At 38.7% G+C, this 23,191-nt stretch overlaps 5 non-coding genes across 5 annotated transcripts; all 5 read right to left on the bottom strand.

Moving 5' to 3' along the window:
- Positions 1–258: 258 nt before the first annotated feature.
- On the bottom strand, positions 259–332 carry TRNAN-AUU (transfer RNA asparagine (anticodon AUU)). Its single transcript has one exon. It is a non-coding gene; the product is annotated as a tRNA-Asn (tRNA).
- Positions 333–2,598: 2,266 nt separating this feature from the next.
- On the bottom strand, positions 2,599–2,672 carry TRNAS-ACU (transfer RNA serine (anticodon ACU)). Its single transcript has one exon. It is a non-coding gene; the product is annotated as a tRNA-Ser (tRNA).
- Positions 2,673–3,767: 1,095 nt separating this feature from the next.
- Positions 3,768–3,841, bottom strand: TRNAY-AUA (transfer RNA tyrosine (anticodon AUA)). The gene has a single exon. It is a non-coding gene; the product is annotated as a tRNA-Tyr (tRNA).
- A 12,222-nt stretch (positions 3,842–16,063) lies between these two features.
- TRNAS-ACU (transfer RNA serine (anticodon ACU)) lies at positions 16,064–16,137 on the bottom strand. The gene has a single exon. It is a non-coding gene; the product is annotated as a tRNA-Ser (tRNA).
- A 2,238-nt stretch (positions 16,138–18,375) lies between these two features.
- Positions 18,376–18,449, bottom strand: TRNAY-AUA (transfer RNA tyrosine (anticodon AUA)). Its single transcript has one exon. It is a non-coding gene; the product is annotated as a tRNA-Tyr (tRNA).
- Between the last annotated feature and the right edge of the window lie 4,742 nt (positions 18,450–23,191).

Genomic DNA, 23,191 nt, shown 5'->3' with positions numbered 1-23,191 from the left:
ACAACTTTGTTAGCATAAAAGTAAAGCCAGAAAATGAAGAGCTGTTTAATCACTCAATTGGATTTTTTTGCCAGCATATTTCTTTTTCTCTGCAACCCACTGCTAAATTGTGCTTCCTAGCTGTTTTTATAAAATCACTGAATCAAATCTAACTCTGATTACATCAGAGAAGGCCAGGTACCCTACACCATAACAGGGGGTTTGAAATTTTGACTTGTCTACTTAAAGATCACCAAAATCTGATCACAAGGTCAATTACGTCCCTGGGTGGGATTGAACCACCAACCTTTTGGTTAATAGCCAAACACACTAACCGATTGCGCCACAGAGACACTTTGCAAAAAGTACATACTGACAAAGGCTAATAAGCATTTATCTAGAACGTTTCCTAGAAAAACTTTAAAAAGTCAATAATCTGGAGAGTTTTTGTAAGATGTTTCTTCCATCAACCAATGAAGAAACACATTGGTACTTTCCCATGATGAGTGAGTGCTTCATGATCTACTGCACTTACATGTGCAGCAGAGTACTGCAATGGAAGCATGCTGGGCCCATAACCCAGAGGTAGGCAGATTGAAACTATCCTCTGCTATATGCATTTTTTTTGTTAATTAAAGTTATCCAAAACTGGGATTGATATTTTGGTTCTTTTATTTTTACTTAAAGTACAATAACTTTTACCATTTTAATTTGTTTTAATAGTATATTGACAGTATTGTTTTCTTTCAAAAATCCACTTAATTTTCTTTACCCTATTATTAAAATGGTAATTGACAAAAACAAACTACATTGTCACCAGAAGAGCAATACAAAATGTACAAGTGATATATTAAAATCATCTTTCCAGCATGAATTTCAATGATGCATTGGGGCAACGATTTTGTTAGCAACATCTTCACCCTTAAATAAAGATTTTCTTAATTCCTTACCTGTGTGCTAATTAGATATCACCTTGTTTTCACATTAAACAGACTTCCACATGAGAAAGCAGCAAGGATGCAGTGGCGTTAATGTTTCCTGGTGTCAACCCGTATTATTTAAGTAGACATTGAAATGAGGATGCATCTTGCTGCCTTTCCAATGAAGCAAATTTAATTTAGTAATAGGTGAAAAACCATCCCTACAAAGGTGTTAATCAGAGACTTGGCTTTGTGGACACTTTTCAGAGAACAAATTTGTTAGCATAAAAATAAAGCCAGAAAATTAAGAGCTGTTTAATCACTCAATTGGATTTTTTTACCAGCATATTTCTTTTTCTCTGCAACCCACTGCTAAATTGTGCTTCCTAGCTGTTTTTATAAAATCACTGAATCAAATCTAACTCTGATTACATCAGAGAAGGCCAGGTACCCTACACCATAAGAGGGGGTTTGAAATTTTGACTTGTCTACTTAAAGATCACCAAAATCTGATAACAAGGTCAATTACATCCCTGGGTGGGATTGAACCACCAACCTTTTGGTTTATAGCCGTACACACTAACCAATTGCGCCACAGAGACACTTTGCAAAAGTCTATACTGACAAAGGCTAATAAGCATTCATCTAAAACGTTTCCTAGAAAAACTTTAAAAAGTCAATAATCTGGAGAGTTTTTGTAAGATGTTTCTTCCATCAACCAACGAAGAAACACATTGGTACTTTCCCATGATGAGTGAGTGCTTCAGGATCTCTTGCACTTACATGTGCAGCAGAGTACAGCAATGGAAGCATGCTGGGCCCATAACCCAGCGGTAGGCAGATTGAAACTATCCTCTGCTATATGCATTTTTTTTTGTTAATTAAAGTAATCCAAAACTGGGATTGATATTTTGGCTCTTTTATTTTTACTTAAAGTACAATAACTTTTACCATTTAAATTTGTTTTAATAGTATATTGACAGTATAGTTTTCTTTAAAAAATCCACTTAATTTTCTTTACCCTATTAATAAAATGGTAATTGACAAAAACAAACTACATTGTCACCAGAAGAGCAATACAAAATGTACAAGTGATATATTAAAATCATCTTTCCAGCTTGAATTTCAATGATGCATTGGGGCAACGATTTTGTGAGAAACATTTTCACCCTTAAATAAAGATTTTCTTAATCCCTTACCTGTGTGCTAATTAGATATCACCTTGTTTTCACATTAAACAGACTTCTACATGAGACAGCAGCAAGGATGCAGTGGCGGTAATGTTTCCTGGTGTCAACCTGTATTATTTCAGTAGACATTGAAATGAAGATGCATCTTGCTGCCTTTCCAATGAAGCAAGTTTAATTTAGTAATAGGTGAAAAACCATCCCTACAAAGGTGTTAATCAGAGACTTGGCTTTGTGGACACTTTTCAGAGAACAAATTTGTTAGCATAAAAATAAAGCCAGAAAATGAAGAGCTGTTTAAATCACTCAATTGGTTTTTTTTTGCCAGCATATTTCTTTTTCTCTGCAACCCACTGCTAAATTGTGCTTCCTATCTGTTTTTATAAAATCACTGAATCAAATCTAACTCTGATTACATCAGAGAAGGCCAGGTACCCTACACCATAACAGGGAGTTTGAAATTTTGACTTGTCTACTTAAAGATCACCAAAATCTGATAACAATGTCAATTACGTCCCTGGGTGGGATTGAACCACCAACCTTTCGGTTAGTAGCCAGACACACTAACCGATTGCGCCACAGAGACACTTTGTTAAAAGTACATACTGACAAAGGCTAATAAGCATACATCTAGAACGTTTCCTAGAAAAACTTTAAAAAGTCAATAATCTGGAGAGTTTTTGTAAGATGTTTCTTCCATCAACCAACGAAGAAACACATTGGTACTTTCCCATGATGAGTGAGTGCTTCAGGATCTCTTGCACTTACATGTGCAGCAGAGTACTGCAATGGAAGCATGCTGGGCCCATAACCCAGAGGTAGGCAGATTGAAACTATCCTTTGCTATATGCATTTTTTGTTGTTGATTTAAGTAATCAAAACTGGGATTGATATTTTTGCTCTTTTATTTTTACTTAAAGTACAATAACTTTTACCATTTTAATTTGTTTTAATAGTATATTGAAAGTATTGTTTTCTTTTAAAAATCCACTTAATTTTCTTTACCCTATTATTAAAATGGTAATTGACAAAAACAAACTACATTGTCACCAGAAGAGCAATACAAAATGTACAAGTGATATATTAAAATCATCTTTCCAGCTTGAATTTCAATGATGCATTGGGGCAACGATTTTGTGAGAAACATTTTCACCCTTAAATAAAGATTTTCTTAATTCCTTACCTGTGTGCTAATTAGATATCACCTTGTTTTCACATTAAACAGACTTCCACATGAGAAAGCAGCAAGGATGCAGTGGCGTTAATGTTTCCTGGTGTCAACCCGTATTATGTAAGTAGACATTGAAATGAGGATGCATCTTGCTGCCTTTCCAATGAAGCAAATTTAATTTAGTAATAGGTGAAAAACCATCCCTACAAAGGTGTTAATCAGAGACTTGGCTTTGTGGACACTTTTCAGAGAACAAATTTGTTAGCATAAAAATAAAGCCAGAAAATTAAGAGCTGTTTAATCACTCAATTGGATTTTTTTACCAGCATATTTCTTTTTCTCTGCAACCCACTGCTAAATTGTGCTTCCTAGCTGTTTTTATAAAATCACTGAATCAAATCTAACTTTGATTACATCAGAGAAGGCCAGGTACCCTACACCATAAGAGGGGGTTTGAAATTTTGACTTGTCTACTTAAAGATCACCAAAATCTGATAACAAGGTCAATTACGTCCCTGGGTGGGATTGAACCACCAACCTTTTGGTTTATAGCCGTACACACTAACCAATTGCGCCACAGAGACACTTTGCAAAAGTCTATACTGACAAAGGCTAATAAGCATTCATCTAAAACGTTTCCTAGAAAAACTTTAAAAAGTCAATAATCTGGAGAGTTTTTGTAAGATGTTTCTTCCATCAACCAACGAAGAAACACATTGGTACTTTCCCATGATGAGTGAGTGCTTCAGGATCTCTTGCACTTACATGTGCAGCAGAGTACAGCAATGGAAGCATGCTGGGCCCATAACCCAGCGGTAGGCAGATTGAAACTATCCTCTGCTATATGCATTTTTTTTTGTTAATTAAAGTAATCCAAAACTGGGATTGATATTTTGGCTCTTTTATTTTTACTTAAAGTACAATAACTTTTACCATTTAAATTTGTTTTAATAGTATATTGACAGTATAGTTTTCTTTAAAAAATCCACTTAATTTTCTTTACCCTATTAATAAAATGGTAATTGACAAAAACAAACTACATTGTCACCAGAAGAGCAATACAAAATGTACAAGTGATATATTAAAATCATCTTTCCAGCTTGAATTTCAATGATGCATTGGGGCAACGATTTTGTGAGAAACATTTTCACCCTTAAATAAAGATTTTCTTAATCCCTTACCTGTGTGCTAATTAGATATCACCTTGTTTTCACATTAAACAGACTTCTACATGAGAAAGCAGCAAGGATGCAGTGGCGGTAATGTTTCCTGGTGTCAACCTGTATTATTTCAGTAGACATTGAAATGAAGATGCATCTTGCTGCCTTTCCAATGAAGCAAGTTTAATTTAGTAATAGGTGAAATACCATCCCTACAAAGGTGTTAATCAGAGACTTGGCTTTGTGGACACTTTTCAGAGAACAAATTTGTTAGCATAAAAATAAAGCCAGAAAATGAAGAGCTGTTTAAATCACTCAATTGGTTTTTTTTTGCCAGCATATTTCTTTTTCTCTGCAACCCACTGCTAAATTGTGCTTCCTATCTGTTTTTATAAAATCACTGAATCAAATCTAACTCTGATTACATCAGAGAAGGCCAGGTACCCTACACCATAACAGGGAGTTTGAAATTTTGACTTGTCTACTTAAAGATCACCAAAATCTGATAACAATGTCAATTACGTCCCTGGTTGGGATTGAACCACCAACCTTTCGGTTAGTAGCCAGACACACTAACCGATTGCGCCACAGAGACACTTTGTAAAAAGTACATACTGACAAAGGCTAATAAGCATACATCTAGAACGTTTCCTAGAAAAACTTTAAAAAGTCAATAATCTGGAGAGTTTTTGTAAGATGTTTCTTCCATCAATCAACGAAGAAACACATTGGTACTTTCCCATGATGAGTGAGTGCTTCAGGATCTCTTGCACTTACATGTGCAGCAGAGTACAGCAATGGAAGCATGCTGGGCCCATAACCCAGCGGTAGGCAGATTGAAACTATCCTCTGCTATATGCATTTTTTTTTGTTAATTAAAGTAATCCAAAACTGGGATTGATATTTTGGCTCTTTTATTTTTACTTAAAGTACAATAACTTTTACCATTTTAATTTGTTTTAATAGTATATTGACAGTATTGTTTTCTTTCAAAAATCCACTTAATTTTCTTTACCCTATTATTAAAATGGTAATTGACAAAAACAAACTACATTGTCACCAGAAGAGCAATACAAAATGTACAAGTGATATATTAAAATCATCTTTCCAGCTTGAATTTCAATGATGCATTGGGGCAACGATTTTGTGAGAAACATCTTCACCCTTAAATAAAGATTTTCTTAATTCCTTACCTGTGTGCTAATTAGATATCACCTTGTTTTCACATTAAACAGACTTCCACATGAGAAAGCAGCAAGGACACAGTGGCGTTAATGTTTCCTGGTGTCATTCTGTATTATTTCAGTACACATTGAAATGAGGATGTATCTTGCTGCCTTTCCAATGAAGCAAGTTTAATTTAGTAATAGGTGAAAAACCATCCCTACAAAGGTGTTAATCAGAGACTTGGCTTTGTGGACACTTTTCAAAGAACAAATTTGTTAGCATAAAAATAAAGCCAGAAAATGAAGAGCTGTTTAATCACTCAATTGGATTTTTTTTGCCAGCATATTTCTTTTTCTCTGCAACCCACTGCTAAAGTGTGCTTCCTAGCTGTTTTTATAAAATCACTGAATCAAATCTAACTCTGATTACATCAGAGAAGGCCAGGTACCCTACACCATAACAGGGGGTTTGAAATTTTGACTTGTCTACTTAAAGATCACCAAAATCTGATAACAAGGTCAATTACGTCCCTGGTTGGAATTGAACCACCAACCTTTTGGTTAGTAGCCGGACACACTAACCGATTGCGCTACAGAGACACTTTGCAAAAAGTACATACTGACAAAGTCTAATAAGCATACATCTAGAACGTTTCCTAGAAAAACTTTAAAAAGTCAATAATCTGGAGAGTTTTTGTAAGATGTTTCTTCCATCAACCAACGAAGAAACACATTGGTACTTTCCCATGATGACTGAGTGCTTCAGGATCTCTTGCACTTACATGTGCAGCAGAGTACTGCAATGGAAGCATGCTGGGCCCATAACCCAGAGGTAGGCAGATTGAAACTATCCTTTGCTATATGCATTTTTTTTTGTTAATTTAAGTAATCAAAACTGGGATTGATATTTTTGCTCTTTTATTTTTACTTAAAGTACAATAACTTTTACCATTTTAATTTGTTTTAATAGTATATTGACAGTATAGTTTTCTTTAAAAAATCCACTTAATTTTCTTTACCCTATTATTAAAAGGGTAATTGACAAAAACAAACTACATTGTCACCAGAAGAGCAATACAAAATGTACAAGTGATATATTAAAATCATCTTTCCTGCTTGAATTTCAATGATGCATTGGGGCAACGATTTTGTGAGAAACATCTTCACCCTTAAATAAAGATTTTCTTAATTCCTTACCTGTGTGCTAATTAGATATCACCTTGTTTTCACATTAAACAGACTTCTTCATGAGAAAGCAGCAAGGATGCAGTGGCGTTAATGTTTCCTGGTGTCAACCTGTATTATTTCTGTAGACATTGAAATGAGGATGCATCTTGCTGCCTTTCCAATGAAGCAAGTTTAATTTAGTTATAGGTGAAAAACCATCCCTACAAAGGTGTTAATCAGAGACTTGGCTTTGTGGACACTTTTTAGAGAACAAATTTGTTAGCATAAAAATAAAGGCTGAAAATGAAGAGCTGTTTAATCACTCAATTGGATTTTTCTGCCAGCATATTTTTTTTCTCTGCAACCCATTGCTAAATTGTGCTTCCTAGCTGTTTTTATAAAATCACTGAATCAAATCTAACTCTGATTACATCAGAGAAGGCCAGGTACCCTACACCATAAGAGGGGATTTGAAATTTTGACTTGTCTACTTAAAGATCACCAAAATCTGATAACAAGGTCAATTACGTCCCTGGGTGGGATTGAACCACCAACCTTTTGGTTTATAGCCGTACACACTAACTGATTGCGCCACAGAGACACTTTGCAAAAGTACATACTGACAAAGGCTAATAAGCATTCATCTAAAACGTTTCCTAGAAAAACTTTAAAAAGTCAATAATCTGGAGAGTTTTTGTAAGATGTTTCTTCCATCCACCAACGAAGAAACACATTGGTACTTTCCCATGATGAGTGAGTGCTTCAGGATCTCTTGCACTTACATGTGCAGCAGAGTATTGCAATGGAAGCATGCTGGGCCCATAACCCAGAGGTAAGCAGATTAAAACTATCCTCTGCTATATGCATTTTTTTTGTTAATTAAAGTAATCCAAAACTGGGATTGATATTTTTGCTCTTTTATTTTTCATTAAAGTACAATAACTTTTACCATTTTAATTTGTTTTAATAGTATATTGAAAGTATTGTTTTCTTTTAAAAATCCACTTAATTTTCTTTACCCTATTATTAAAATGGTAATTGACAAAAACAAACTACATTGTCACCAGAAGAGCAATACAAAATGTACAAGTGATATATTAAAATCATCTTTCCAGCTTGAATTTCAATGATGCATTGGGGCAACGATTTTGTGAGAAACATTTTCACCCTCATGACGCTGTCGGATTCTCGCGAGACTCGGATTCTATATAAGGAGCCGCGCGTCGCCGCCATTTTCACACGTGCATTGAGATTGATAGGGAGAGGACGTGGCTGGCGTCCTCTCCATTTAGATTAGGAGAGAGAGAGAGAGATTGACCTGAGGCTGATACTGTAGAAGAGAGTGCAGAGTTTAGTGACTGACCACAGTGACCACCAGCAGTGCAGTTGTTTTATTTAATATATCCGTTCTCTGCCTGAAAAAAACGGTACACACAGTGACTCAGTCACATACCATATCTGTGTGCACTGCTCAGCCCAGTGTGCTGCATGCCTGCATCATCTATGTATATATATCTGACTGTGCTCAGCTCACACAGCTTATAATTGTGGGGGAGACTGGGGAGCACTGCAGTGCCAGTTATAGGTTATAGCAGGAGCCAGGAGTACAAGACAGTCACATACCATATCTGTGTGCACTGCTCAGCCCAGTGTGCTGCATCATCTATGTATATATATATTATATATCTGACTGTGCTCAGCTCACACAGCTTATAATTGTGGGGGAGACTGGGGAGCACTGCAGTGCCAGTTATAGGTTATAGCAGGAGCCAGGAGTACATATTATATTAAAATTAAACAGTGCACACTTTTGCTGCAGGAATGCCACTGCCAGTGTGACTGACCAGTGACCTGACCACACTGACCACCAGTATAGTTAGTAGTATACTATATTGTGATTGCCTGAAAAAGTTAAACACTCGTCGTGTGACTTCACTTGTGTGGTGTTTTTTTTTTTATTCTATAAAAAACTCATTCTGCTGACAGACAGTGTCCAGCAGGTCCGTCATTATATAATATATATACCTGTCCGGCTGCAGTAGTGATATATATATATTTTTTATATCATTATTTATCATCCAGTCGCAGCAGACACAGTACGGTAGTTCACGGCTGTAGCTACCTCTGTGTCGGCACTCGGCAGTCCATCCATAATTGTATACCACCTACCCGTGGTTTTTTTTTTCTTTCTTCTTTATACATACATACTACTACATCTCTTTATCAACCAGTCTATATTAGCAGCAGACACAGTACAGTACGGTAGTTAACGGCTGTGGCTACCTCTGTGTCGGCACTCGGCAGTCCGTCCATAATTGTATACCACCTAACCGTGGTTTTTTTTTCTTTCTTCTTCATACATACATACTACGACATCTCTTTATCAACCAGTCTATATTAGCAGCAGACACAGTACAGTACGGTAGTTCACGGCTGTGGCTACCTCTGTGTCGGCACTCGGCAGTCCGTCCATAATTGTATACCACCTAACCGTGGTTTTTTTTTCTTTCTTCTTCATACATACATACTACGACATCTCTATATCAACCAGTCTATATTAGCAGCAGACACAGTACAGTACGGTAGTTCACGGCTGTGGCTACCTCTGTGTCGGCACTCGGCAGTCCGTCCATAATTGTATACCACCTAACCGTGGTTTTTTTTTCTTTCTTCTTTATACATACATACTACGACATCTCTTTATCAACCAGTCTATATTAGCAGCAGACACAGTACAGTACGGTAGTTCACGGCTGTGGCTACCTCTGTGTCGGCACTCGGCAGTCCGTCCATAATTGTATACCACCTAACCGTGGTTTTTTTTTCTTTCTTCTTCATACATACATACTACGACATCTCTTTATCAACCAGTCTATATTAGCAGCAGACACAGTACAGTACGGTAGTTCACGGCTGTGGCTACCTCTGTGTCGGCACTCGGCAGTCCGTCCATAATTGTATACCACCTAACCGTGTTTTTTTTTTCTTTCTTCTTCATACATACATACTACGACATCTCTTTATCAACCAGTCTATATTAGCAGCAGACACAGTACAGTACGGTAGTTCACGGCTGTGGCTACCTCTGTGTCGGCACTCGGCAGTCCGTCCATAATTGTATACCACCTAACCGTGGTTTTTTTTTCTTTCTTCTTTATACATACATACTACGACATCTCTTTATCAACCAGTCTATATTAGCAGCAGACACAGTACAGTACGGTAGTTCACGGCTGTGGCTACCTCTGTGTCGGCACTCGGCAGTCCGTCCATAATTGTATACCACCTAACCGTGGTTTTTTTTTCTTTCTTCTTCATACATACATACTACGACATCTCTTTATCAACCAGTCTATATTAGCAGCAGACACAGTACGGTAGTTCACGGCTGTAGCTACCTCTGTGTCGGCACTCGGCAGTCCGTCCATAATTGTATACTAGTATCCATCCATCTCCATTGTTTACCTGAGGTGCCTTTTAGTTGTGCCTATTAAAATATGGAGAACAAATATGTTGAGGTTCCAAAATTAGGGAAAGATCAAGATCCACTTCCACCTCGTGCTGAAGCTGCTGCCACTAGTCATGGCCGAGACGATGAAATGCCAGCAACGTCGTCTGCCAAGGCCGATGCCCAATGTCATAGTACAGAGCATGTCAAATCCAAAACACCAAATATCAGTAAAAAAAGGACTCCAAAACCTAAAATAAAATTGTCGGAGGAGAAGCGTAAACTTGCCAATATGCCATTTACCACACGGAGTGGCAAGGAACGGCTGAGGCCCTGGCCTATGTTCATGGCTAGTGGTTCAGCTTCACATGAGGATGGAGGCACTCAGCCTCTCGCTAGAAAAATGAAAAGACTCAAGCTGGCAAAAGCAGTAGCACCGCAAAGAACTGTGCGTTCTTCGAAATCCCAAATCCACAAGGAGAGTCCAATTGTGTCGGTTGCGATGCCTGACCTTCCCAACACTGGACGTGAAGAGCATGCGCCTTCCACCATTTGCACGCCCCCTGCAAGTGCTGGAAGGAGCACCCGCAGTCCAGTTCCTGATAGTCAGATTGAAGATGTCAGTGTTGAAGTACACTAGGATGAGGAGGATATGGGTGTTGCTGGCGCTGGGGAGGAAATTGACCAGGAGGATTCTGATGGTGAGGTGTTTTGTTTAAGTCAGGCACCCGGGGAGACACCTGTTGTCCGTGGGAGGAATATGGCCGTTGACATGCCTGGTGAAAATACCAAAAAAATCAGCTCTTCGGTGTGGAACTATTTTAACAGAAATGCGGACAACAGGTGTCAAGCCGTGTGTTCCCTTTGTCAAGCTGTAATAAGTAGGGGTAAGGACGTTAACCACCTCGGAACATCCTCCCTTATACGTCACCTGCAGCGCATTCATAATAAGTCAGTGACAAGTTCAAAAACTTTGGGTGACAGCGGAAGCAGTCCACTGACCAGTAAATCCCTTCCTCTTGTAACCAAGCTCACGCAAACCACCCCACCAACTCCCTCAGTGTCAATTTCCTCCTTCCCCAGGAATGCCAATAGTCCTGCAGGCCATGTCACTGGCAATTCTGACGAGTCCTCTCCTGCCTGGGATTCCTCCGATGCATCCTTGCGTGTAACGCCTACTGCTGCTGGCGCTGCTGTTGTTGCTGCTGGGAGTCGATGGTCATCCCAGAGGGGAAGTCGTAAGCCCACTTGTACTACTTCCAGTAAGCAATTGACTGTTCAACAGTCCTTTGCGAGGAAGATGAAATATCACAGCAGTCATCCTGCTGCAAAGCGGATAACTGAGGCCTTGACAACTATGTTGGTGTTAGACGTGCGTCCGGTATCCGCCGTTAGTTCACAGGGAACTAGACAATTTATTGAGGCAGTGTGCCCCCGTTACCAAATACCATCTAGGTTCCACTTCTCTAGGCAGGCGATACCGAAAATTTACACAGACCTCAGAAAAAGACTCACCAGTGTCCTAAAAAATGCAGTTGTACCCAATGTCCACTTAACCACGGACATGTGGACAAGTGGAGCAGGGCAGGGTCAGGACTATATGACTGTGACAGCCCACTGGGTAGATGTATGGACTCCCGCCGCAAGAACAGCAGCGGCGGCACCAGTAGCAGCATCTCGCAAACGCCAACTCTTTCCTAGGCAGGCTACGCTTTGTATCACCGGTTTCCAGAATACGCACACAGCTGAAAACCTCTTACGGCAACTGAGAAAGATCATCGCGGAATGGCTTACCCCAATTGGACTCTCCTGTGGATTTGTGGCATCGGACAACGCCAGCAATATTGTGTGTGCATTAAATATGGGCAAATTCCAGCACGTCCCATGTTTTGCACATACCTTGAATTTGGTGGTGCAGAATTATTTAAAAAACGACAGGGGCGTGCAAGAGATGCTGTCGGTGGCCAGAAAAATTGCGGGACACTTTCGGCGTACAGGCACCACGTACAGAAGACTGGAGCACCACCAAAAACTACTGAACCTGCCCTGCCATCATCTGAAGCAAGAAGTGGTAACGAGGTGGAATTCAACCCTCTATATGCTTCAGAGGTTGGAGGAGCAGCAAAAGGCCATTCAAGCCTATACAATTGAGCACGATATAGGAGGTGGAATGCACCTGTCTCAAGCGCAGTGGAGAATGATTTCAACGTTGTGCAAGGTTCTGATGCCCTTTGAACTTGCCACACGTGAAGTCAGTTCAGACACTGCCAGCCTGAGTCAGGTCATTCCCCTCATCAGGCTTTTGCAGAAGAAGCTGGAGACATTGAAGGAGGAGCTAACACGGAGCGATTCCGCTAGGCATGTGGGACTTGTGGATGGAGCCCTTAATTCGCTTAACAAGGATTCACGGGTGGTCAATCTGTTGAAATCAGAGCACTACATTTTGGCCACCGTGCTCGATCCTAGATTTAAAGCCTACCTTGGATCTCTCTTTCCGGCAGACACAAGTCTACTGGGGTTGAAAGACCTGCTGGTGAGAAAATTGTCAAGTCAAGCGGAACGCGACCTGTCAACATCTCCTCCTTCACATTCTCCCGCAACTGGGGGTGCGAGGAAAAGGCTCAGAATTCCGAGCCCACCCGCTGGCGGTGATGCAGGGCAGTCTGGAGCGACTGCTGATGCTGACATCTGGTCCGGACTGAAGGACCTGACAACGATTACGGACATGTCGTCTACTGTCACTGCATATGATTCTCTCACCATTGAAAGAATGGTGGAGGATTATATGAGTGACCGCATCCAAGTAGGCACGTCACACAGTCCATACTTATACTGGCAGGAAAAAGAGGCAATTTGGAGGCCATTGCACAAACTGGCTTTATTCTACCTAAGTTGCCCTCCCACAAGTGTGTACTCCGAAAGAGTGTTTAGTGCCGCCGCTCACCTTGTCAGCAATCGGCGTACGAGGTTACATCCAGAAAATGTGGAGAAGATGATGTTCATTAAAATGAATTATAATCAATTCCTCCGCGGAGACATTGACCAGCAGCAATTGCCTCCACAAAGTACACAGGGAGCTGAGATGGTGGATTCCAGTGGGGACGAATTGATAATCTGTGAGGAGGGGGATGTACACGGTGATATATCGGAGGGTGATGATGAGGTGGACATCTTGCCTCTGTAGAGCCAGTTTGTGCAAGGAGAGATTAATTGCTTCTTTTTTGGGGGGGGTCCAAACCAACCCGTCATATCAGTCACAGTCGTGTGGCAGACCCTGTCACTGAAATGATGGGTTGGTTAAAGTGTGCATGTCCTGTTTTGTTTATACAACATAAGGGTGGGTGCCCAAGGACAATTCCATCTTGCACCTCTTTTTTCTTTTATTTTTCTTTGCGTCATGTGCTGTTTGGGGAGGGTTTTTTGGAAGGGACATCCTGCGTGACACTGCAGTGCCACTCCTAAATGGGCCCGGTGTTTGTGTCGGCCACTAGGGTCGCTAATCTTACTCACACAGTCAGCTACCTCATTGCGCCTCTTTTTTTCTTTGCGTCATGTGCTGATTGGGGAGGGTTTTTTGGAAGGGACATCCTGCGTGACACTGCAGTGCCACTCCTAAATGGGCCCGGTGTTTGTGTCGGCCACTAGGGTCGCTAATCTTACTCACACAGTCAGCTACCTCATTGCGCCTCTTTTTTTCTTTGCATCATGTGCTGATTGGGGAGGGTTTTTTGGAAGGGACATCCTGCGTGACACTGCAGTGCCACTCCTAAATGGGCCCGGTGTTTGTGTCGGCCACTAGGGTCGCTAATCTTACTCACACAGTAAGCTACCTCATTGCGCCTCTTTTTTTCTTTGCGTCATGTGCTGATTGGGGAGGGTTTTTTGGAAGGGACATCCTGCGTGACACTGCAGTGCCACTCCTAAATGGGCCCGGTGTTTGTGTCGGCCACTAGGGTCGCTAATCTTACTCACACAGTCAGCTACCTCATTGCGCCTCTTTTTTTCTTTGCGTCATGTGCTGATTGGGGAGGGTTTTTTGGAAGGGACATCCTGCGTGACACTGCAGTGCCACTCCTAAATGGGCCCGGTGTTTGTGTCGGCCACTAGGGTCGCTAATCTTACTCACACAGTCAGCTACCTCATTGCGCCTCTTTTTTTCTTTGCGTCATGTGCTGATTGGGGAGGGTTTTTTGGAAGGGACATCCTGCGTGACACTGCAGTGCCACTCCTAAATGGGCCCGGTGTTTGTGTCGGCCACTAGGGTCGCTAATCTTACTCACACAGTCAGCTACCTCATTGCGCCTCTTTTTTTCTTTGCGTCATGTGCTGATTGGGGAGGGTTTTTTGGAAGGGACATCCTGCGTGACACTGCAGTGCCACTCCTAAATGGGCCCGGTGTTTGTGTCGGCCACTAGGGTCGCTAATCTTACTCACACAGTCAGCTACCTCATTGCGCCTCTTTTTTTCTTTGCGTCATGTGCTGATTGGGGAGGGTTTTTTGGAAGGGACATCCTGCGTGACACTGCAGTGCCACTCCTAAATGGGCCCGGTGTTTGTGTCGGCCACTAGGGTCGCTTATCTTACTCACACAGTCAGCTACCTCATTGCGCCTCTTTTTTTCTTTGCATCATGTGCTGATTGGGGAGGGTTTTTTGGAAGGGACATCCTGCGTGACACTGCAGTGCCACTCCTAGATGGGCCAGGTGTTTGTGTCGGCCACTAGTGTCGCTTAGCTTAGTCATCCAGCGACCTTGGTGCAAATTTTAGGACTAAAAATAATATTGTGAGGTGTGAGGTATTCAGAATAGACTGAAAATGACCCCCAAATTCTATGATTTAAGCTGTTTTTTAGGGTTTTTTGAAAAAAACACCCGAATCCAAAACACACCCGAATCCGACAAAAAAAATTCGGTGAGGTTTTGCCAAAACGCGGTCGAACCCAAAACACGGCCGCGGAACCGAACCCAAAACCAAAACACAAAACCTGAAAAATTTCAGGCGCTCATCTCTAATTGAAACTATCCTTTGCTATATGCATTTTTTTTTGTTAATTTAAGTAATCAAAACTGGGATTGATATTTTTGCTCTTTTATTTTTACTTAAAGTACAATAACTTTTACCATTTTAATTTGTTTTAATAGTATATTGACAGTATAGTTTTCTTTAAAAAATCCACTTAATTTTCTTTACCCTATTATTAAAAGGGTAATTGACAAAAACAAACTACATTGTCACCAGAAGAGCAATACAAAATGTACAAGTGATATATTAAAATCATCTTTCCAGCTTGAATTTCAATGATGCATTGGGGCAACGATTTTGTGAGAAACATCTTCACCCTTAAATAAAGATTTTCTTAATTCCTTACCTGTGTGCTAATTACATGTCACCTTGTTTTCACATAAAACAGACTTCTACATGAGAAAGCAGCAAGGATGCAGTGGTGTTAATGTTTCCTGGTGTCAACCTGTATTATTTCAGTAGACATTGAAATGAGGATGCATCTTGCTGCCTTTCCAATGAAGCAAGTTTAATTTAGTAATAGGTGAAAAACCATCCTTACAAAGGTGTTAATCAGAGACTTGGCTTTGTGGACACTTTTCAGAGAACAAATTTGTTAGCATAAAAATAAAGGCAGAAAATGAAGAGCTGTTTAATCACTCAATTGGATTTTTCTACCAGCATATTTTTTTCTCTGCAACCCATTGCTAAATTGTGCTTCCTAGCTGTTTTTTATAAAATCACTGAATCAAATCTAACTCCGATTACATCAGAGAAGGCCAGGTACCCTACACCAAAAGAGGGGGTTTGAAATTTTGACTTGTCTACTTAAATATCACCAAAACCTGATCACAATGTCAATCATGTCCCTGGGTGGGATTGAACCACCAACCTTTTGGTTAGTAGCCAGACACACTAACCGATTGCGCCACAGAGACACTTTGCAAAAAGTACATACTGACAAAGGCTAATAAGCATTAATCTAGAACGTTTCCTAGAAAAACTTTAAAAAGTCAATAATCTGGAGAGTTTTTGTAAGAATTTTCTTAAATCAACCAACGAAGAAACACATTGGTACTTTCCCATGATGAGTGAGTGCTTCAGGATCTCTTGCACTTACATGTGCAGCAGAGTACTGCAATGGAAGCATGCTGGGCCCATTACCCAGAGGTAGGCAGATTGAAACTATCCTCTGCTATATGCATTTTTTTTGTTAAAGTAATCCAAAACTGGGATTGATATGTTAGCTATTTTTTATTTAATTAAAGTACAATAACTTTTACCATTTTAATTTGTTTTAATAGTATATTGACAGTATTGTTTTCTTTCAAAAATCCACTTAATTTTCTTTACCCTATTATTAAAATGGTAATTGACAAAAACAAACTACATTGTCACCAGAAGAGCAATACAAAATGTACAAGTGATATATTAAAATCATCTTTCCAGCTTGAATTTCAATGATGCATTGGGGCAACGATTTTGTGAGAAACATCTTCACCCTTAAGTAAAGATTTTCTTAATTCCTTACCTGTGTGCTAATTAGATATCACCTTGTTTTCACATTAAACAGTCTTCCACATGAGAAAGCAGCAAGGATGCATTGGCGTTAATGTTTCCTGGTGTCAACCTGTATTATTTCAGTAGACATTGAAATGAGGATGCATCTTGCTGCCTTTCCAATGAAGCAAGTTTAATTTAGTAATAGGTGAAAAACCATCCTTACAAAGGTGTTCATCAGAGACTTGGCTTTGTGGACACTTTTCAGAGAACATATTTGTTAGCATAAAAATAAAGCCAGAAAATGAAGAGCTGTTTAATCACTCAATTGGATTTTTTTGCCAGCATATTTCTTTTTCTCTGCAACCCACTGCTAAATTGTGCTTCCTAGCTGTTTTTATAAAATCACTGAATCAAATCTAACTCTGATTACATCAGAGAAGGCCAGGTACCCTACACCATAAGAGGGGATTTGAAATTTTGACTTGTCTACTTAAAGATCACCAAAATCTGATAACAAGGTCAATTACGTCCCTGGGTGGGATTGAACCACCAATCTTTTGGTTTATAGCCGTACACACTAACTGATTGCGCCACAGAGACACTTTGCAAAAGTACATACTGACAAAGGCTAATAAGCATTCATCTAAAACGTTTCCTAGAAAAACTTTAAAAAGTCAATAATCTGGAGAGTTTTTGTAAGATGTTTCTTCCATCCACCAACGAAGAAACACATTGGTACTTTCCCATGATGAGTGAGTGCTTCAGGATCTCTTGCACTTACATGTGCAGCAGAGTACTGCAATGGAAGCATGCTGGGCCCATAACCCAGAGGTAGGCAGATTAAAACTATCCTCTGCTATATGCATTTTTTTTGTTAATTAAAGTAATCCAAAACTGGGATTGATATTTTTGCTCTTTTATTTTTCATTAAAGTACAATAACTTTTACCATTTTAATTTGTTTTAATAGTATATTGAAAGTATTGTTTTCTTTTAAAAATCCACTTAATTTTCTTTACCCTATTATTAAAATGGTAATTGACAAAAACAAACTACATTGTCACCAGAAGAGCAATACAAAATGTACAAGTGATATATTAAAATCATCTTTCCAGCTTGAATTTCAATGATGCATTGGGGCAACGATTTTGTGAGAAACATTTTCACCCTTAAATAAAGATTTTCTTAATTCCTTACCTGTGTGCTAATTAGATATCACCTTGTTTTCACATTAAACAGACTTCCACGTGGCGTTAATGTTTCCTGGTGTCAACCTGTATTATTTCAGTAGACATTGAAATGAAGATGCATCTTGCTGCCTTTCCAATGAAGCAAGTTTAATTTAGTAATAGGTGAAAAACCATCCTTACAAAGGTGTTAATCAGAGACTTGGCTTTGTGGACACTTTTCAGAGAACAAATTTGTTAGCATAAAAATAAAGCCAGAAAATGAAGAGCTGTTTAATCACTCAATTGGATTTTTTTGCCAGCATATTTCTTTTTCTCTGTAACCCACTGCTAAATTGTGCTTCCTAGCTGTTTTTATAAAATCACTGAATCAAATCTAACTCTGATTACATCAGAGAAGGCCAGGTACCCTACACCATAAGAGGGGGGGTTGAAATTTTGACTTGTCTACTTAAAGATCACCAAAATCTGATAACAAGGTCAATTACGTCCCTGGGTGGGATTGAACCACCAACCTTTTGGTTTATAGCCATACACACTAACTGATTGCGCCACAGAGACACTTTGCAAAAGTACATACTGACAAAGGCTAATAAGCATTCATCTAAAACGTTTCCTAGAAAAACTTTAAAAAGTCAATAATCTGGAGAGTTTTTGTAAAATGTTTCTTCCATCAACCAACGAAGAAACACATTGGTACTTTCCCATGATGAGTGAGTGCTTCAGGATCTCTTGCACTTACATGTGCAGCAGAGTACAGCAATGGAAGCATGCTGGGCCCATAACCCAGCGGTAGGCAGATTGAAACTATCCTTTGCTATATGCATTTTTTTTTTGTTAATTTAAGTAATCAAACTGGGATTGATATTTTGGCTCTTTTATTTTTACTTGAAGTACAATAACTTTTACCATTTTAATTTGTTTGAATAGTATATTGACAGTATAGTTTTCTTTAAAAAATCCACTTAATTTTCTTTACCCTATTATTAAAAGGGTAATTGACAAAAACAAACTACATTGTCACCAGAAGAGCAATACAAAATGTACAAGTGATATATTAAAATCATCTTTCCAGCTTGAATTTCAATGATGCATTGGGGCAACGATTTTGTGAGAAACATTTTCACCCTTAAATAAAGATTTTCTTAATTCCTTACCTGTGTGCTAATTAGATATCACCTTGTTTTCACATTAAACAGACTTCCACATGAGAAAGCAGCAAGGATGCAGTGGCGTTAATGTTTCCTGGTGTCAACCTGTATTATTTCAGTAGACATTGAAATGAGGATGCATCTTGCTGCCTTTCCAATGAAGCAAGTTTAATTTAGTAATAGGTGAAAAACCATCCCTACAAAGGTGTTAATCAGAGACTTGGCTTTGTGGACACTTTTCAGAGAACAAATTTGTTAGCATAAAAATAAAGCCAGAAAATGAAGAGCTGTTTAATCACTCAATTGGATTTTTTTTTGCCAGCATATTTCTTTTTCTCTGCAACCCACTGCTAAATTGTGCTTCCTAGCTGTTTTTATAAAATCACTGAATCAAATCTAACTCTGATTACATCAGAGAAGGCCAGGTACTCTACACCATAACAGGGAGTTTGAAATTTTGACTTGTCTACTTAAAGATCACCAAAATCTGATAACAAGGTCAATTACGTGCCTGGGTGGGATTGAACCACCAACCTTTTGGTTAATAGCTGTGCACACTAACTGATTGCGCCACAAAGACACTTTGCAAAAGGACATACTGACAAAGGCTAATAAGCATTCATCTAAAACGTTTCCTAGAAAAACTTTAAAAAGTCAATAATCTGGAGAGTTTTTGTAAAATGTTTCTTCCATCAACCAACGAAGAAACACATTGGTACTTTCCCATGATGAGTGAGTGCTTAAGGATCTCTTGCACTTACATGTGCAGCAGAGTACAGCAATGGAAGCATGCTGGGCCCAAAACCCAGCGGTAGGCAGATTGAAACTATCCTTTGCTATATGCATTTTTTTTTGTTCATTTAAGTAATCAAAACTGGGATTGATATTTTTGCTCTTTTATTTTTACTTAAAGTACAATAACTTTTACCATTTTAATTTGTTTTAATAGTATATTGACAGTATTGTTTTCTTTCAAAAATCCACTTAATTTTCTTTACCCTATTATTAAAATGGTAATTGACAAAAACAAACTACATTGTCACCAGAAGAGCAATACAAAATGTACAAGTGATATATTAAAATCATCTTTCCAGCTTGAATTTCAATGATGCATTGGGGCAACGATTTTGTGAGCAACATCTTCACCCTTAAATAAAGATTTTCTTAATTCCTTACCTGTGTGCTAATTAGATATCACCTTGTTTTCACATTAAACAGACTTCCACATGAGAAAGCAGCAAGGATACAGTGGCGTTAATGTTTCCTGGTGTCAACCTGTATTATTTCAGTAGACATTGAATTGAGGATGCATCTTGCTGCCTTTCCAATGAAGCAAGTTTAATTTAGTAATAGGTGAAAAACCATCCCTACAAAGGTGTTAATCAGAGACTTGGCTTTGTGGACACTTTTCAAAGAACAAATTTGTTAGCATAAAAATAAAGCCAGAAAATGAAGAGCTGTTTAATCACTCAATTGGATTTTTTTTGCCAGCATATTTCTTTTTCTCTGCAACCCACTGCTAAATTGTGCTTCCTAGCTGTTTTTATAAAATCACTGAGTCAAATCTAACTACATCAGAGAAGGCCAGGTACCCTACAGCATAACAGGGGGTTTGAAATTTTGACTTGTCTACTTAAAGATCACCAAAATCTGATAACAAGGTCAATTACGTCCCTGGTTGGGATTGAACCACCAACCTTTTGGTTAGTAGCCGGACACACTAACCGATTGCGCCACAGAGACACTTTGCAAAAAGTACATACTGACAAAGTCTAATAAGCATACATCTAGAACGTTTCCTAGAAAAACTTTAAAAAGTCAATAATCTGGAGAGTTTTTGTAAGATGTTTCTTCCATCAACCAATGAAGAAACACATTGGTACTTTCCCATGATGAGTGAGTGCTTCAGGATCTCTTGCACTTACATGTGCAGCAGAGTACTGCAATGGAAGCATGCTGGGCCCATAACCCAGAGGTAGGCAGATTGAAACTATCCTTTGCTATATGCATTTTTTTTGTTAATTTAAGTAATCAAAACTGGGATTGATATTTTTGCTCTTTTATTTTTACTTGAAGTACAATAACTTTTACCATTTTAATTTGTTTGAATAGTATATTGACAGTATAGTTTTCTTTAAAAAATCCACTTAATTTTCTTTACCCTATTATTAAAAGGGTAATTGACAAAAACAAACTACATTGTCACCAGAAGAGCAATACAAAATGTACAAGTGATATATTAAAATCATCTTTCCAGCTTGAATTTCAATGATGCATTGGGGCAACGATTTTGTGAGAAACATCTTCACCCTTAAATAAAGATTTTCTTAATTCCTTACCTGTGTGCTAATTAGATATCACCTTGTTTTCACATTAAACAGACTTCTACATGAGAAAGCAGCAAGGATGCAGTGGCGTTAATGTTTCCTGGTGTCAACCTGTATTATTTCAGTAGACATTGAAATGAGGATGCATCTTGCTGCCTTTCCAATGAAGCAAGTTTAATTTAGTAATAGGTGAAAAACCATCCCTACAAAGGTGTTAATCAGAGACTTGGCTTTGTGGACACTTTTCAGAGAACAAATTTGTTAGCATAAAAATAAAGCCAGAAAATGAAGAGCTGTTTAATCACTCAATTGGATTTTTTTTGCCAGCATATTTCTTTTTCTCTGCAACCCACTGCTAAATTGTGCTTCCTATCTGTTTTTATAAAATCACTGAATCAAATCTAACTCTGATTACATCAGAGAAGGCCAGGTACCCTACACCATAACAGGGAGTTTGAAATTTTGACTTGTCTACTTAAAGATCACCAAAATCTGATAACAAGGTCAATTACGTGCCTGGGTGGGATTGAACCACCAACCTTTTGGTTAATAGCTGTGCACACTAACTGATTGCGCCACAAAGACACTTTGCAAAAGGACATACTGACAAAGGCTAATAAGCATTCATCTAAAACGTTTCCTAGAAAAACTTTAAAAAGTCAATAATCTGGAGAGTTTTTGTAAAATGTTTCTTCCATCAACCAACGAAGAAACACATTGGTACTTTCCCATGATGAGTGAGTGCTTAAGGATCTCTTGCACTTACATGTGCAGCAGAGTACAGCAATGGAAGCATGCTGGGCCCAAAACCCAGCGGTAGGCAGATTGAAACTATCCTTTGCTATATGCATTTTTTTTTGTTCATTTAAGTAATCAAAACTGGGATTGATATTTTTGCTCTTTTATTTTTACTTAAAGTACAATAACTTTTACCATTTTAATTTGTTTTAATAGTATATTGACAGTATTGTTTTCTTTCAAAAATCCACTTAATTTTCTTTACCCTATTATTAAAATGGTAATTGACAAAAACAAACTACATTGTCACCAGAAGAGCAATACAAAATGTACAAGTGATATATTAAAATCATCTTTCCAGCTTGAATTTCAATGATGCATTGGGGCAACGATTTTGTGAGCAACATCTTCACCCTTAAATAAAGATTTTCTTAATTCCTTACCTGTGTGCTAATTAGATATCACCTTGTTTTCACATTAAACAGACTTCCACATGAGAAAGCAGCAAGGATACAGTGGCGTTAATGTTTCCTGGTGTCAACCTGTATTATTTCAGTAGACATTGAATTGAGGATGCATCTTGCTGCCTTTCCAATGAAGCAAGTTTAATTTAGTAATAGGTGAAAAACCATCCCTACAAAGGTGTTAATCAGAGACTTGGCTTTGTGGACACTTTTCAAAGAACAAATTTGTTAGCATAAAAATAAAGCCAGAAAATGAAGAGCTGTTTAATCACTCAATTGGATTTTTTTTGCCAGCATATTTCTTTTTCTCTGCAACCCACTGCTAAATTGTGCTTCCTAGCTGTTTTTATAAAATCACTGAATCAAATCTAACTCTTATTACATCAGAGAAGGCCAGGTACCCTACACCATAACAGGGGGTTTGAAATTTTGACTTGTCTACTTAAAGATCACCAAAATCTGATAACAAGGTCAATTACGTCCCTGGTTGGGATTAAACCACCAACCTTTTGGTTAGTAGCCGGACACACTAACCGATTGCGCCACAGAGACACTTCCCAAAAAGTACATACTGACAAAGGCTAATAAGCATACATCTAGAACGTTTCCTAGAAAAACTTTAA

This window comes from Pseudophryne corroboree, unplaced genomic scaffold, assembly GCF_028390025.1.
Source record: "Pseudophryne corroboree isolate aPseCor3 unplaced genomic scaffold, aPseCor3.hap2 scaffold_389, whole genome shotgun sequence".
Taxonomy (NCBI): domain Eukaryota; kingdom Metazoa; phylum Chordata; class Amphibia; order Anura; family Myobatrachidae; genus Pseudophryne; species Pseudophryne corroboree.
The sequence above is the reverse complement of the archived record's forward strand: the minus strand, read 5'-3'. Positions and strand labels throughout refer to the sequence as shown.